Below are 16,336 nucleotides of genomic sequence, written 5' to 3'. Positions count from 1 at the left end.
GAACACTTATATACGTGGGATTGTAAATTAGTTCAGTCCCTATTGAAAGCAGTATAGCGATTTCTCATAGAACTAAACATAAAATTATCATTTCACCTAGCAATTCCATTACTGGGTATATACTCAAAGGAAAACAAATTGTTTTACCAAAAAGACACCTTCACTCACATGTTTATTATAGCACTATTCACAACAGCAAAACCATAGAATCAACTTAGGTGCCCCATCAGTGGTGGATTGGTTAAAGAAAATATAGTACATATACACCATGGAATACTATACAGCCATACAAAATAAATCGTGTCCTTTGCAGCAACTTGGATGTAGCTAGAGGCCTAAGTGAATTATCCTAAGTGAATTAACACAGAAATGAAAAACAAAATACCACATATTTTCACTTATAAGTGGGAGCTAAACATTGGATACACATGGACACAAAGGTGGGAACAGTAGACGATGGAGACTCCAAAAGCAGGAAGGTAGGAAGGGGGAAAATGGTAGAAAAACTTACTCTTGGGTTCTATGTTCACTATTTGGGTGTTGGTTCAATAGAAGCCCAAAAGGATAGTGTCAGACAGTATACCCAAATAACAAATTTGCACATGTAACTGCTGAACCTAAAAGAAGAAAAGAATATTGCTTACTTCCAGAGAGGGAAGTAGGAGCAAGTCCAGCCTCCTTACACCCAACCAAATACCACGTTTTAACTTACAAGTGGGAGCTTGTAAGTGGTAGGGTGTTTGGATTTTGCTGTATCTGTGATATTTTATTTCTTAAATTTTGAGTCATATATGCCTAATGTTACTATCTGTTAACACTAGTGACTAGTACATTGGTGTTACCAACATTAGTGTCTACAGTTTTGTTTTGTATATTTAAATTATTTCATAATTAGAAATAAAAGTATCTATGAAGAATGGATTGCCTTCAAATAATCCTTTTATCAGTACCCACTTATGATTTGCTTTTTTCTTCCTGTTCTTTGTTCAGTTCCTATAAAGGCACAACTTTTATATTTTTTTCCTTCCTCTCAGTCCAGACATCAAAAGCACCATGTATTATGGTGCTCTGGACCTTTTTCTATGAGATAAATACTTGTTATCTAGCTGATTCTTTGTCAGTAGAAAATAGTATAGATGTATGTAATCATTGTATACGTTTCTAAACTTACTAAAGCCATTTTCTTGCCACTTTAATCTCTCTTGCCCTAATGTGTAACACTTTTTTTTTTTGATGCCTGTGTGATCTTCTACATGGTTTTCATAGTATTTATGTGTCATATATTTATAGTCATGTTATTAAAATATATTTTGTATCTTTAAAATATTTCATATTATTTACTAGAGCTTCTTAATTCTGTCTGTCATGAGGCTCCTAGCCTTTTCCCACGGAGAGCTGGATATTTTTGAACTTCTTTCACCCTGCCTATTGGCCCTGGCTTTCTCTCCCATCACTGTGACTCCTTAGGGCTAGGTAAACAATGTACTGTGCTTCTAAGTCATAGACCTGTCCACGATGCAAATCAATTTCACAGAAGTTACTGTTCTTTCTCTATAATTGGCTACATTCCTCTTATTTCTCAGAAATCCTTCTTCTACTTAGCTCCTGTGTTAGTCTGTTGTCTGCTGCTGTAACAGAATACTACAGATCGAGTCATTTATAAAGAAATAAAATGAATTTCACTCATGGTTCTGGATTCTGTGAAGCCCAGGTTGGAGGGGATGCATCTAGTGAGTCTTTCCTGCTGCGTCATGGTGGAAGGGCAAGTGAGCATGCAAGACTGAGAGAAAAAGAGGGCCAACTTCTGTGATAGTATCATTAATTTGTTCACGAGGCCTTTGCCCTCATGACTGAATCATCTCTTAAAGGTCCCACCTCTTAATGCCATCACAATGGCAAATCAATTTCAAATGAATTTTGAAAGGGACACTGAAACCACTGCAGCTTTCTGTCAGATCCTGCCAGTGGCTGTCTCATCCCTGTTCTGCATTCCTGGGCACTCTTGTCTGTGCCCTCTCTAGGCTCAATCAAGGAGAATCTCACTTTCTCCTTCACCCTCAGAAGAAGGAACCCTCCCACCCCTTATCTTTTTTCATCACCCAGAGCATTAAATGTTTGACACTCACCACACTTCTCAGAAGCTGTCAGGGACCTAATTTTTAAGTCTGTTGTCTTTTTCTCAGTTATCCTGTTTCCTGACCTCTTTGCAGCATTAGATATCATTGATTTCCCCTTGTTGAAATCTTCTGTTTCTAAAGTACATTGTAACCTTTGGCTCCTCTTTATCCCTGATATTTCTTCCTTTGCCAAGGCTTTTGTTCATTTTCTCACTAAAGCCATCAGAACTTGCTTGCCATGCCCTGTGGAAACATATCAGGGAACTCTCAGGAAGATTCCAGTCTAGGGGGAGGCTGAACAGAGGGACACTTCAAGGTGTGACATTGGACCATCATTGAAGAAGGAAGCACAGGAACAGAGTGAGCACATATCCAGCTTCAGGAATGGTGGCATCAGGGCAGCCTTCCTGGACCATGTGATAATGAATATTGACAAATGAGTTGGTTTTAGCAGGGCTAAGAAGAGGGAAGTTGTTTTGGGGTAAGAGAGCTATAGGAACACGCATCAAGACTGCCACAAGATGCTATCATGGTGGGGGAACGTGGATGGCCTAAGATCTTGGGTAACGTGATGAAGCCTTGCCAATGAGTAACCTTTACCACCATTTTACAGATGAAGAAACTGATTCTTAAAATGGTTACATAACTCATCAAAGGGCAGCTAGCTCATAGCCAGACAGTATTCAGGCTAATGTCTGCTTGACTCCAAGCCAGGTCTCCCTTGCTCCTGAAAGAATGTGGAGGCAGCATGTTTTCTATGAATGTGATCCTGTACACAGGCCCTTCAACGTTTTCCTGGAGTCGCATCTTGAGGAATCAGCCAGTATTTTCTATTTTTTCAGGAAAGGAATGTGCATGTGTGTACGCTTGAGAGTATATATTATTTTTTTTCATCTGAGTTTAAGGTTCTGCACGATGTGGATGCCTTCAGTTTCTTCAGTTATCTTGCAGAAACTGCAGCATAGAGAACCTTCTTTTTATTTGCCAGTTTCTAAAAGTGTTTAAAATGATTTTCTGATTTTAATTTTGACCCAGCTTTCTATCTCCACTGACATAAAGAGAGCTATAGAGTCGAACATCATGAATGGTGATTACAACAAGTAACATTAACCTATAAATGGTGGAAACTCTTCTGTAGGGAAAAACCCGGATTTGTTGCATCTGGTTTGGATGCCACAAGCGGATCCCCTGGGGCTCCTGGCACTGCTTGCTGCTCTGCTCCCTGCTGTTACCTTCAGCCAGTTTTCTGTGACATTAGATGTGAGCTCTTGATCAGGTCACTTGATCCTAACTCCTGCTATGACCCATTGACTTTACCTTCAGTTAGAATCCAGGTCAGTGACCAACATGTGTTAATATAACTTAAAATTGGCTGAATGCTGTGGTCACATACTTTCAATGAGGAGCTGTGCTAAAGTTTTTACGTTTAGAAATATCTGAGTGTTCTTAGGCCGAATTGCAGATACCCAAGAACTTCCTCTTCCACCGATGCATAAACTCAGCCCTCTGTTGATTCCCTCTTGATCTTCCTATTCACAAACTTCACAACCCATGAAGATAAAAGAAATCTGAATTTCTGCTACAAATAGATTCAACTTTCGATTATGCATAGAATAGGGGCTGGATTAGGATGGATTATAAACCGATAATGTCCAAACATAGTCTTTGTTTTCTAACCACTTCCCTCAAAACACTTTTAGCAGAGCTTGTGGCAGAGTTGGAGTCTGGCATATTGGGCGTGTCTAAGAACTCCAGCCTGTCTTCACTTTGTGATTATGCAAGTGGATCATGGGAGCTGCCAGTGGAGGGTGAGGTGTGGCATAGGCACCTCGTGACCTCCGATGGATACGTGGTCATACAGTCTTGCCCAGCGCTGAACTTTGGGGGCCAGGAAAATAGCCATCCACTATTAGCCTTTACCCTAGTCAGGATGGATTTGCAAGTTTTCACCTGTAATGTTTGGAATAGTCCAGGGTTTCTCAACTTGGCACTCACTGTTGACTGTGTTTTGGGTTTCAGTTTCATGTGATGGGCTGTCTTGTGCATTGTTGGTTGTTTAGCCACATCCCTGGCCTGTATCCATTAAGTGCCAGTAGAAACCCATGATTTGCACAACCAGACATGTCCCCAGACGTTTCTAAATTTTCTTGAGAACCACTGGAATGGCCCCTTAGTCGTAGGTATATTTGAGATTGTTTTGATACAGGAAGAGACTTTAGCTTTCTTGTTGGGATCAAACCTTAACTGTAATTGAATAACTCATCAGCAATAAGTAATCCATATGCTAAGATCTAGGAATGTGAAGTAGGCTTTATTTACTGCTCGGCTGGAATAGTGGACAGATAGTGCAGCATAATGATTACCTGCATGCTTGTGGGATGCAGTGGGCCTTGGCTACATGCATGGCTCAATTTCTTAAAAGCTAGGATATTGCAATAATTACTAACTGCCGTTGTGTATCAGTTTTTACATGTCTAAAATGAAGGGGAAGTAGTAGCTACCTCCAGGGTTCCTGTTTCCTTAATAATCAAATACCTGGTGTGAGGCAGGGTGTGACTCAGTGGGAACATTGCGCATATAGGGAGTGACTCAGCTGATAACAGAATAAACAAATGCCTTTGGGACTCAGTCTCCTAATCCTTCCCCCAGGGCAGGCTCCTGACAGTTCCCCCAGCTTCTCCAAGTTTATTTAAGTCTCTTCCGCACTGAAATGCAGGGCTGCAGCAGGCTCAGTAGACCCTTTGCCAAGTGCTCTGAGCTTCTTCAAGTGTGTGGCCCAGCGGTGCTTGCACACGGGACAAATCGGGAGAGGTTTTGTTTCTGATGACCCCTCTGTTGTGGTCACAGGAAGTGGCACTCAGCAATAGAGCTTATGTGGGAAGCACAGAGTGTTTCAGTTCTTGTTTAGCAGTCCATACACAAGGCTAATCTTTCATGAGAGTGGCACAAAGCTCTGCATAACTCAAGTTCCTTTTTCTCCTGGAACTAGGTTGAGCTGCCTGAATTACTGAATTTTTTCCAGGCTGTTCTTCTGCAGCATTGTTTTGGAATATGTGGTCCTATTCCCTGGGGCCAGGCAAGGAAATGAATCCTTGACCTCTTTTTGCCTCACTGAGATGGTGTTTGCATTTCTCAGGCAAGCAGTACTCAGATCTGCAGATCATGGGGCTTTTAGACCATTAGTAGTTATCCTTTGCTGCGAAGATGGATACAGATTTCCATTTGTGAGAAAACAACAGCTTTAACTGCTTAGCGAAATATCAACCACTTGTATATTTGTTCAAGATTAGGCTTATATAGCCAAAGGAAAAGAATTTAAATATCCAGAATTTTAAGTGGGAGTAGAAATACTGGACAGAAGTGATTCCCATACACTTTCTAACCCAAAGTGTTGTATGTTTCTTCCCTTTTTTGTGTATTAATCCCTGTTAGAAGGATCTTTGATTTTAGTAAAACACATTGTGGTAATAACTTATGAGTTTAACAGTTAAACGAATTTGTGTTTCATTAAACAGAGCATACAACAATGGAGCAACTGTGTTAGTTGCAAACTTAGTAGGACTTAAGGGTGAAAGGTGCATTTTTATGTAGCTTGAAGATGGTGTTCAAGTTGTATTTGAAATCAAAGACCTTTACTTTTTATGAGTCCTAGGCTCACATGTTGGGATCTGTTGTTGAATGTACATGTCTTTTTTAGACCTTTTGTGATGCTTCACCTGTCCAATGAATTTCAATGGGAGTCACTTAGGTACAGTGTAAGAAAATAGTCTTATGTCTTGCCCTGCCCCAGGGGAGCTGTTAGATGCCATTTCATTATTGCCTTGGATATAATATCTCTGTGTAAAAAAAATCTGTTAAACACTCGTTTCTATTTATGCTATACACTATACTTTGATGCTCATGACGTCCTTGGATTGTGTTAAACATGCCAGGACTAGTTTTGTTTTACTCCATGCTTTTTATTTTTTAAATGCAGCCTTACACCTGCTCCCTTCTAATCTTTCTTTGAACTCTATGTGTTACTGCTTTTCTCTTTAGTATTTTCAGCATCTCTTTCTGTCTAGAGGCTACTTCCCTTCAAACTTTAAACCTGCTCAAAGTCCTTAATAAAACAAAGTAAAAAAATCTGTATGTCCGGAAATCACGACATCCCAGTAGCTGTAAACTTGATCAAGCCATTTTTAAATAACAAAAGTAAAACCCGCCTGCTAATGCAGAAGTAGTGACTTCCCGGTGTCAGTGAGCTCATCTAAACAAAAGTAAAACCCCCCTGCTAATGCAGAAGTAGTGACTTCCCTGTGTCAGTGAGCTCATCTTGTTTAGAACTCTCACTATCCCCTGAAAGGAACCAGGGCTCCTTAAGAGAAATAACTGATTTCAGATCAGACATAGGAAAAGTATAAGCTGAAATGTGACATCTTTGGGTCAGAAAGCAAGGAAGTGCTCAGACCAATGGGGAAATGCTAAAAAAGGACACAGAAGCCCACTTGAGGGCACTCTTAGATCTGGGCAATTTGGGTATTAATGAGAATGATAGTAACAGATGAAAATACATCGAAAACCAAAGCAAATTCAGGAGTTTATGGTGACGTTAAATGTACAGACTATAAAAAGGTAGGATGCAAATGAGAAAGCTCTTGTTTACAGAAGAATGCTGAATAGTAAAGGTAGAAGAAGGGTAGAATTTAGGACATCACCATTTTGCAACCTCAGTGTGACAACTGATTCAGGCACCAATCTTCAATTGTGGCCAAAAGCCACTGGGTGAATGGGCATGAGAAAATAGGATCTTTCAGTCTGAAAGCATACTCCCTTGTCATTTAGAGTAATAAAAGGTATACCTCTCAGCAAGGAGATCTGGTGATCACTGAATGATGAAACTTACCAAAAATGAGAGAGTTTGACATTGTGTGCCTCCTAATATGATGCAATTAGATGTATACATCATAGCTTTGTAATAAACTGTATCAGAAATCTTCAGTGAGCAATCAGACAAATTTAGAACATGGAACATTTGATAAAATAACCAGCCTAGATTCTTTTTTTAAAAAAAATAAATGCCGTGAGAAATAAACAAACATGATGGGCTGGAAGCAGATAGTCCTAGATTAAAAGAAGCCAAAGAGAAATAACACCATGAATGAGTGGTGATTGTTGACTGTGGGGGAAAGAGCCATACAAATTGTTTTGAGACAGTTGTGTAAATCTGAATACAGATTCTAGATTAGATGATATTACTGAATAATAGTCTTCCCAGAAATATTAACGGTGTGAGCAAGCGAGAGAGTATTTAGAGATGCATATGAAGTATTTAGAAGGGAAGGCTCATGATTACCTGCAGCTTATTTTCAAAGTGCTTCGGTACAAGAAAACAAAGTGTTATGTTGTATGTGTATATAAACTTGTGTATTTATGTACTTTTTTGCTGATATATGCATATATGCATACATATGTGTGTATTAGTTTTGAGGGGATAGTTCTGAGCTCAGTGCCTGATAGGTAATAAATGCCTAATAACAGTCTCCTGGATGTCTCTGCTTTTTCTCACTTTTCCTTCTTACTTTCCTGTGGGGTCTCCACTGTCCATCCTTAGAATTGGTGTTTCTTGTTCTATTTTGGGCCATTTTCTTTTCCCTTTCCATCTACTCTTCTATGCCAAAGCAGTCTTTATTTAAAATATTGTTTGTAGTTCTTTGAGCATTCACAACATTGCTTTCCACAATGGTTGAACTAATTTGCACTCCCACCAGTGTGTATAAGTATTCTCTTTTCTCTGCAACCTTGCCAGCATCTGTTATTTTTTGCCTTTTTAATAATAGTCATTCTGATTGGTGTGAAAACATAGCTACTATTTGACCCAGCAATCCCATTACTGGGCATATATATATATATATATATACAGAGGAATATAAATCATTCTATCAGAAAGATACATGCACATGAATGTTCATTTCAGCACTATTTCACAATAGCAAAGGCGTGGGATCAACCTAAATGCCCATCAATGACAGATTGGATAAAGAAAATATGGCACATATACACCATGGAATACCATGCAGCCATAAAAAATAATGAGATCATGTCTTTTGTAGGAATATGGATGGAGCGCGAAATCATTATCCTTAGCAAACTAACACAGGAATGGAAAACCAAATACTGTGTCTTCTCTCTTATAAGTTGGAGCTAAATAACAAGAACTCACGGACATGAAGGGAACAATAGACACTGGGGCCTGCTTTAGGGTGGAGGGTGGTAGGAGGGAAAGGAGTGGAAAAGATAACTATTGGGTACTAGGCTTAGTACCTGACAAATCTGCAACAAACCCCTGTGACATGAGTTTACCTATGTAATAAACCTTTGTATGTACCCCTGAACCTAGAAGTTTGGTTTTTGTTTTTACCAAAAAAAAGAAAAAAAAAAAAAAAGTGTTGGCCAGGGGTGGTGGCACACGTCTGTAATCCCAGCACTTTCTGAGGCCGAGGTGGGCAGATCACAAGGTCAGGAGATCGAGACCATCCTGGCTAACACAGTGAAACCCCGTTTCTACTAAAAATAAAAAAAAAAAAAAATTAGCCGGGCATGGTGGCACGTGCCTGTGGTTCCAGCTACTCAGGAGGCTGGGGCAGGAGAATCGCTTGAACCTGGGAGGCAGGGATTGTGGCGAGCCGAGATCACGCCACTGCACTCCAGCCTGGGCGACAGACCCAGACGCCGTCTCAACAACAACAACAACAAAAACAAAACAAAAAGAAAAACAAAACATTGTTTAAAAACATCATCTATAAAACAAAATTTTCTTTTCACCTATCAAATATTCTTTTAACACCTGTTACCAAATAGTGTGTATGCTATTGGTGATAAAGCAGTGAAAAACACCAACATTGTCCCTGCCCTCTTGGAGCTCAGAGCCCGCTGTTCTGGCATCTGAGCAGCCCCATTTCTTTCCCCTCCTTCCCTGAACATCTCTAGTTTCTGCAGATCTGGGTCATTTGCAGCTGTGGATATTGATGAGCCCAGCTGCTTCACCTCCACAGGGAAGCGCACTCATGTTTGCTGAGTTGAGTCTTGCCTCACCATAAGCTACGCTACCTTGTCATCTCTTATTCTCATCACATTCTGTAGCAATAGCTGCCATTCATTTTGAGCATTGTGTTGTACCAAACAGACAGTCCTAATTACTTTTAAAAATAGTCTTTATTTTCAATGGAATGTTTGATACTTTGAAAAGACTATATGTAGTATAAGTTAAAGCACAACAAAAAGAACACAGCACCGACTTGAGAGCAGGAGTCCCACGGGCACCCTTGGACCATTCCTGCTCTTCCTCTGCCATCTGCCTTTCTCTGCCCTGAGGTAACTGTCCTGAATTGTGTTTCTTTTTTCCTCCCTTTTAAAACTAATGATTTTAATCCATATGTACATACATTCCTTTGTAAAAATTGTTCATGCTATATGTAGTCATTTAGGGCTTTAAAAACATAATGCTGAGTAGAGAAATTTAAAAAGTGTATCACTTTGGAAGGGGAATTAGAAATACTTGGTGAAGATGAGCGTTCACTCACCCTATAGCTGAGCATTTTCACTTTTAGCTGTACGTCTTAGAAAACTCTTGCGGATGTATGCCAGGATGTGTGTACAATAACGCTCACAGAAGCACTGTTTATAATAGCAAAAATGTGGAAATAACCCAGATGATTATTGACAGGAGAATGGGTAAAAAAAAAAAAAAAAAAAACCAATTATTTGCCTAGTGAAATTTTATGCAGCAGTGAAACTAAATAACTACAGTTAGTAACTTTTAAAGCTTCAAGTGGTCCTGACAAGATAGAAGTAATCCTGTTTTATATTTGAGGATACCAATGCCTAGAGAGCTTGGATAAGCTGTCTTAAATATTGTAGATAGTATGTGGTAGAGCTGAGATTTGAGTCGAGGTCATTGACAATTTACAGCCTTAATCAATAGAGAATATTGCATCCTGTTGAAAGTATTTGTTTTTACTAACTTGTCTGTTTTACTGTATGGGGTGAGAGCTTTGCATTTTCACTTAACCCAGCAAATGGTTCATAGAAGGTGCTATATAAACTTTCTGATGAATGACCAAAAATCTCCTTATTTTACATAGGAAGAAAGGTGAAGGGAGCTTAATGGGTTGAGTAAGTTCCCAGATATGGTAACCAGAGCACCTACAACTGGGACCCAACTCTTTGAAGACTCAGTGACTGTAATATCCAACCTGTATGTTAACTTGGTTGAATGCCTCTCTAGTAAATATCTGGGAGGAGCCTGGCAGAAGTGATGCCCTTATAATGTGGACTGTCATTGACCCTGCTCTCAGGTTCCTTAGCCAGGGGTCACCATCACTCTCCTGGTGGGTAGCAGCAGAGAGGCCTCTGCTCAGCTGTGTTACTCTTTTACTTATAGTGTGAATCTATCTAGCCTGCAGCAGCAAAAGTTCCAGTGAATTTTCTTCCATCTCTTCTGTTTCTAACCACATCATGGTCATGGTTAACTTGTGAAAAAAGTTCAGGTGCGTTTTTTTGTATGTGGTAGAGGTTGCGAAGAAAGCAGGGTAGCAGACACTTAGTGCCTTTGGCAAGCAAACCAATATTCCCTGTAGATGTAGATTATTAAGCTACTTAGGTACTTCGGTCCAGTGAAACAAAAATTCAAAATAAAAAGTAAAAGCTTAACCTACCCACTCGCGCTTTTTGGTCATCCAGTGTCTGGCAGAACTCTGAGCAGGTACAGGTTTTTGTTAGTTTCATTAAATTGTGAAAGGTTTCTGGACCTTTGCAAACTGATGGGGGCAGGGCCCTGCAAGCATGACCAGCTGAATTTTGTCAAGCTCTGCATAGAGTAGCAGGAATGTTCAAGTATATTTGAATATTCCTTATAGTGGGGTTAAAGTTTGATTTTGTAAAGATCTAAAAGCAACTAACTCACTTAGGCAGACGTCCTTGGAGCTGGCTTCTGCCTGTGATTGTCTCTGGTACGTTTGTGTGGCTGCCACATGCTGGTCTCTTAAAATGTCACCTTCTCAGAAAGGCCTTTCCTGTTCACAGCATGTAACACAGCCATACCCCTACGTGACATTCTCTAGTCTTTTACCATGGTTTGTTTTCTCTTTGTCTTCCTTTGTTGTTTAAAATATTAGGTTGGTGCAAAAGTAATCATGGTTTTTGTGATTACTTAAAATGGCAAAAACTACAATTACTTTTGCACCAACCTAATATTTTTTTTTAACTTATTTCTTCTCCTCTCCCCCTATTCTTACATACAGCCCTTCTTAAAGGTAAGCTTTGCCAGACCAGAATTTATTTCTCTTGTTCATGGCAAAATTAGGAGGTCCCAGAATAGAGCCTGCCCTACAGTAGAAGCCCAATGAATATTTATGGAATTTCAGAATGAACTTACTCATACAACTTTGGTCAAATTAAGAATTTCCTTAACTGTCAAATGATGAATTTGTTCAGCACTTCTCGAGTTTGAAAATGTACTTTTATATTTTGAATTGTCACTTCTTTGTGCATAATAGATTAACATATGGAGATATCCTTTTAAATCTTTGGATCGCAAAATTAGAATAGTCATAATTCTTGATTCATGGCACATTCTTGTTATGTAGCATTCAGGCAAGGATGGCTTTTTACAGATTTATTTTGTTATTCTTAATGATAATAATCTCCTTCAGACTCAGTAACCAAAACGAAAGCCAAGACCTTGACAGTAAGCAGCTGCTCTTGTCTAGATGCCATCCCCCATGCCATCTCACTGGATACTTTTATTCCACATTACCTGAATGCTGTGTTCTTCAGTCTTTCACTTTCCTGTCTTATATATTTTTGTAACATCTATATGAATTCCTAAAAGTGTGTGTGCGTGTGTGTATGAAGTTACAATTTTAAAACTGTAATCTTTTTAATGATTTTTCTATATATTTTGCTGACATATAAATATATAAAATTTGATTTCACACATATAATTTTGCTATCACTAATTTTGTTTTGATCACAGTATAGCATTCCATTATGTGACTGTGTCATAGTTAATTCAATTCATTGTATTTGGGGTATTTCCAGATTTTTGCCCTTGCGAGTCACGCCGAGATGCATATCCTTGTTGCCTATTGATGGACATTTGGAAGTTTCTCCTGGGTATACACCTAGGAGTTAAACTGCTGAGTCACAGACAGTATGAATGTTAAACTTTAGGAAATGATGCCAAACTGTTTGTTGTTTTTTGAAGATGGAGTCTCGCTCTGTCGTTCAGGCTGGAGTGCAGTGGCACGATCTTGGCTCACTGCAACCTCCACCTCTTGGGTTCAAGCGATTTTCCTCCCTCAACCTCTCAAGTAGCTGGAGCTACAGGTGCCAGCCACCATGCTCCGCTAATATTTTGTATTTTTAGTAGAGATAGGTTTCACCCTGTTGGCCAGGCTTGTCTCGAATTCCTGACCTCAGGTGATCCACCCATCTCGGCCTCCCAAAGTGCTGGGCCTGGCGGCCAAGCTGTTTTCCAAAGAAGTTACAGTAGTTTATATTCCTACTAATGATGTGTAGTGATCCTGTGGGTATCAATCCTCTCTGACATTTTATCTTTTGAGATTTAAAAGTTTTTGCTTATGAAATGTTACTACATTGTGATCTTCATTTGTACAGTGATCTCAAATGATATGGGCATCTCTTCATATGGTCACTGGCTATTTCTATGAAATGTCTAGTCATGTTTTCTGCTTATTTTTCTGTTGGGTTGTTTATGCTTTTATTGTTTGTAGTACTTCTTTCAATATCATTGATATTTTATTTGGTGTCTCTACTGTAAATAGGGTTTCTAGATTGTGACTTGTCTTTTTTACTTTTACAGTTATATTTCAAGAAGCAAAATTTACCAATTTTAATGATAAAATTATAATTTTCTCCTTTTCTCACTCATGTTTTTTTTAATCTTAAAACGTTTCTGTCCTAATGTCTAGAACAGTGGATTTTAAAGTGTGGTCTGCAGAACCACAGGGGCTCCTGACACCCTTTCAGGGACACTATGAAATCAAATCCATCTTTATAAGAGTACTGAGATGTTATTTGCCATTTTTATTGTGTTGAAATTTGCATTGATGGTGCAAAAGCCATAATGTGTAAAATGTTCAGGTGTCTTAGCACAAATCAAGGCAGTGCACTCAACTGTTCATCGCATTTTATACCTTACTGATGTATGATCTTAAACAATAAAAAGAAAAACCAGAGTTACCAATTGCTTAATAAAGCAACACTAATTATTTTATTAAATCTCAACCATGAGATTTGTGTCTTTTTAATATTTTGTATGCCAAAATAGTAATTATGTAAAAAGTACATTTGCTACTTAAGGTGATTGGCTAGAGGAATGAACACTTGCGTAATTGAGTTATAAGCTGAATTAGATGCATTTTTCATGGAACATCGTTTTTACTTAATAGAATGATAAAGTATAATAATTTGACTTGGGTGTTGGGCAAACATTTTCTCAAAACTGAACTGAGAGACAATTTTTGACAATGACAAAATTCGAGCTTTCAATCTGAAAGCAGAATTTTGGAAAGCTTCTGTCTGCTCTTGTGAGTTTTGTAGCTTTCTGGTATTGACACTGAGAGGAGGGGCAATATTAGTATGATTTTTTGGTACTGTAGAATGAAAAGTGTTTATGGTTATAAATTTCTGCATGAATGTATTTTCTCTGCATGACCAATGCATGATGTTATAAAATTGAGCATAAGTAAAACATCCACTTAAAGGACAAAACAGACCAAAACATTTCAATGTTATCACGTATAAAATATTCATTGATATGGTTTTAGATCCAAAATTACAGTCATGCTTTAAAAAACCACCTGTTGCGTTTTGTGCTATCAAATAAGAAAATCCAGAAGGCCATTATTTATCTGTATGAGATTGGTGTTTCTTCAACATACTTTTAACCTAAACGTTTTGGAAGAGATTGGACATGGAAGTGGATATGAGAACCCAGCTGTCTTCTCTAGGCCAGATGTTAAGGAGATTTGCAAAAATGTAGAATAATGCCACTTCTTGACATAAATTTTTTTGAAAACATTTTTTTATAAAAATGTTACTTATGTTAACATATGCTATTTAAAGGTTTTATAACTGTTATAATTTTGATTTCTAATATAATAAATATGGATAGGTATACACAAAAAAAAGCTCTTTGAGGTCCTTAGTACTTTTTTAAGAGTAAAAAGATCCTGAGACCAAAAATTTCAGAATTCTCGACTAAAATATATTTAGCTATATTTTCTAATAAGAGATTTTGTTGTTGTTGTTAGTTTGCATGTTTTAATATTTCAGCTTTTAAGCTATTAAATATATGTATTATACTGAACTGTCTATAAATATCAAAAAAGGACACCAGATTTTATGAAGAATAATTAAATTTAAAAATATACAAAACTTCCCAAGTTCATCTTTGTCACTTACACAGAACACATATATTTCACTTTGTTTTCTTGAGATTTTTTTTAAGGTTATTTGTTTATCCACCCACCAAATGTGTGAATCACACAAGTAGTAATCCTCATGTCTTTCTCCCACCAATTTTTTTGTAATGGCCGCCGCCTGTGGCTCTCACAGCCCCTAACCCAGAACTCCAGGCTCCATAATTGTCAGGCCCACTGTTCTGGTCTGGAAGGAATTGCCCCATTGTTTAAAGTGTAGGTTACTTATGGTAGTAGGTAGTCAGTGGGTGTGTGTTGATAGATGCTCACTACATTTGTACTGACACGATGCACGATGCCCAGTTTTTTGTGGGAGTGATAGCAGGTAAATTGGGAGAGGTACTCTTTTCCGTTTATTTGTATGATTTCTTTTTTGGTCCTCTGACTCTCAGATTACAGCTCAAGCAATTTTCAGTGGCATTTTACACTATTAACCTAATAAATTATTAGCAATGATGGGATGGGAACTCCATTTTTATTGAATAGCTGCTGTGTGCCAGGTACTCATATGTCTTATTTAGTTTCTCAGCAGCTGTTTGGCTTTATCTTTTTAAAAATCTATTTAATAGGAAGTGGCACAGAAGAGGGTCACAGGTGAAAAGAGCTAAAAAACAAAACAAAAGGTGTAGCTGACGATCATGGCAGATTCAAACCTAGTTGTTTATCTATAAGCATCTCCTTTATCCACCATGCAAGATTGCTTCTATAAAAAGCTGAGTCCCAATAATATTGACTGTTTTATACAGTGTGATTATTGCCATTGTTTTGTAAACATGCAGTCAAGGGACTGACCAGTTTTGTACACTCTTGCATCTCTAACTTGTATTTATATATAAATCCCGGTATTTATTGGACCTGGTCATTTCCTTAGGTCAGAGACAAGGAGCGATAGGTGAAAGGGCAGTGGATGTGAAGCCAGATGATTTTATTCTTAAAGTACCATGCTTGGTCTTGATAAACTGTGTCATCTTGCCTGAGTCACTGAGCCTCTCTAGAACCTCATTTATTAATTGGTAAAACAGGCGCAAGAATAGAAGACCTTTCCCAGTGGCTCCTGGTTGCTGCAAACTTCCAATGAGATGAGAGTTTCTGTGTAAAGCCTTTTATTAAAAACAGGGTACTGTACTCATGAGAGTTTAGTACTTCTACTTGGAAGTGTTAGTTAGAAGTCTTAGATCTTGCGATCACGTAAAAATTATGTAAAATATCATTAGTGGTTTTCTCCTTACCCCTTGGCATCTGGCATTGCCTTTTGAGGCTGTATCTCTTTATTAGGTTGAGTCATCAGATTGCTGATATTTTACTATTTTTTATCTCAAAAAGTGGCAATACAAAAGTTATTAGTAAAATTACAAATGTTAAAATACATGAATTTGTATCAGTATAGAAAAGAGTATGGCAAAAGGCAAGTAAACCTACATTTTTATTGTATTTTTCAAAACAAAACTTTTACTCTAGATTTGTTTCCCTTGATCTCTAGCAACCTGTAAAATATTTTGTGTTCAAGAAATACTAAAGGCAATGAAGCATCTTCCCTATAATGGATGGGACTGATGGACTGATGTGGAGAGTTGCAAATGCTAGTCAATTTAATTATGTTAACTGGGATACACACACACACACACACAAACACACACCTTCACAGTGGATTATGCAAATGTGTATATATACACACATAGTGGGATATTTTATATATATATAATATATATATGTATATTTATATATACACATACC

At 38.1% G+C, this 16,336-nt stretch overlaps 2 protein-coding genes across 12 annotated transcripts in view; one reads left to right on the top strand and one right to left on the bottom strand.

Annotated features, from left to right (window-relative positions):
* MED12L (mediator complex subunit 12L) overlaps positions 1 to 16,336 on the top strand; it is a 363,897-nt gene that overhangs the window by 149,973 nt on the left and 197,588 nt on the right. The window lies entirely within an intron of this gene.
* The window catches only part of P2RY14 (purinergic receptor P2Y14), a 63,723-nt gene that overhangs the window by 10,713 nt on the left and 36,674 nt on the right, over positions 1 to 16,336 (bottom strand). The window contains exon 2 of one of the 5 annotated variants that reach the window (XM_032263198.1): positions 512 to 617. The exons of the other annotated variants lie outside the window; for them this stretch is intronic. The gene's annotated coding sequence lies outside the window, so the exon portion shown is untranslated. The remainder of the gene's footprint in view (positions 1 to 511; positions 618 to 16,336) is intronic. 5 annotated transcript variants of the gene reach the window in all.

Source organism: Sapajus apella, unplaced genomic scaffold (genome assembly GCF_009761245.1).
Source record: "Sapajus apella isolate SASKATOON/1434 unplaced genomic scaffold, GSC_monkey_1.0 scaffold4, whole genome shotgun sequence".
NCBI lineage: Eukaryota > Metazoa > Chordata > Mammalia > Primates > Cebidae > Sapajus > Sapajus apella.
The sequence above is the reverse complement of the archived record's forward strand: the minus strand, read 5'-3'. Positions and strand labels throughout refer to the sequence as shown.